Genomic DNA, 735 nt, shown 5'->3' with positions numbered 1-735 from the left:
TATAAAATTAATTAAAATTCATATCTAGGCCTGTAAGATTTCAATTAGTGAAAAAGACACTCATGATTCAGTTCACATTAATATTTCTCTTCATACTACGAAAATTTCTAAACATCTATACACACTCTAAAGTTTTAAGCCTTTATAAAACAGTGATTCCATTCACTGAATTCCATTAATGAGTTGTTAAATGATTTAAGGAATGTTATGTGAATGAATGATTAAATAAAGAAAGCAAAACTCTGTGCCAATGAGTCAATTCTAGCTCATAATGACCATGCACAGGGTTTGCAAAGCTATTAACTTTTCTGTTGCAGAAAGTCTCATCTATTTCCCAGAGATGCTGGTGGATTTGAACTGCTAATCTTTCAGTTAGCAGCCCAGTGCTTATCCTACAGGGCCACTAATGCTTCCTCCATACATTTTGTGTTCTGCTATAGCACTGTAGAACAAGCACTGGACTTCTAACCACATGGACAAACTAACCAGTGGCTCCTTGGTAACTATTTACAGGGTTGTTGTTAGTTGGAAAAAAGTTGATGGCACTAAACAACAACAACAGCAAAGGATAAGATATACTCAGGAATCAATAAACCAAATCATAATTAGTTGTTGCTGTTAGGTGCCATCGAATCAGAAATGACTCACTGTGACCTTATGCAAAACAAAACAAAACACTGCCCGGTCCTGAGCCAATCTCAAAATTGTTGTCACAATTGAGCCCATTGATGCTGA

This window comes from Chrysochloris asiatica, unplaced genomic scaffold (assembly GCF_000296735.1).
Source record: "Chrysochloris asiatica unplaced genomic scaffold, ChrAsi1.0 scaffold00075, whole genome shotgun sequence".
Lineage (NCBI taxonomy): Eukaryota > Metazoa > Chordata > Mammalia > Afrosoricida > Chrysochloridae > Chrysochloris > Chrysochloris asiatica.
Note: the sequence above shows the minus strand (reverse complement) of the source record.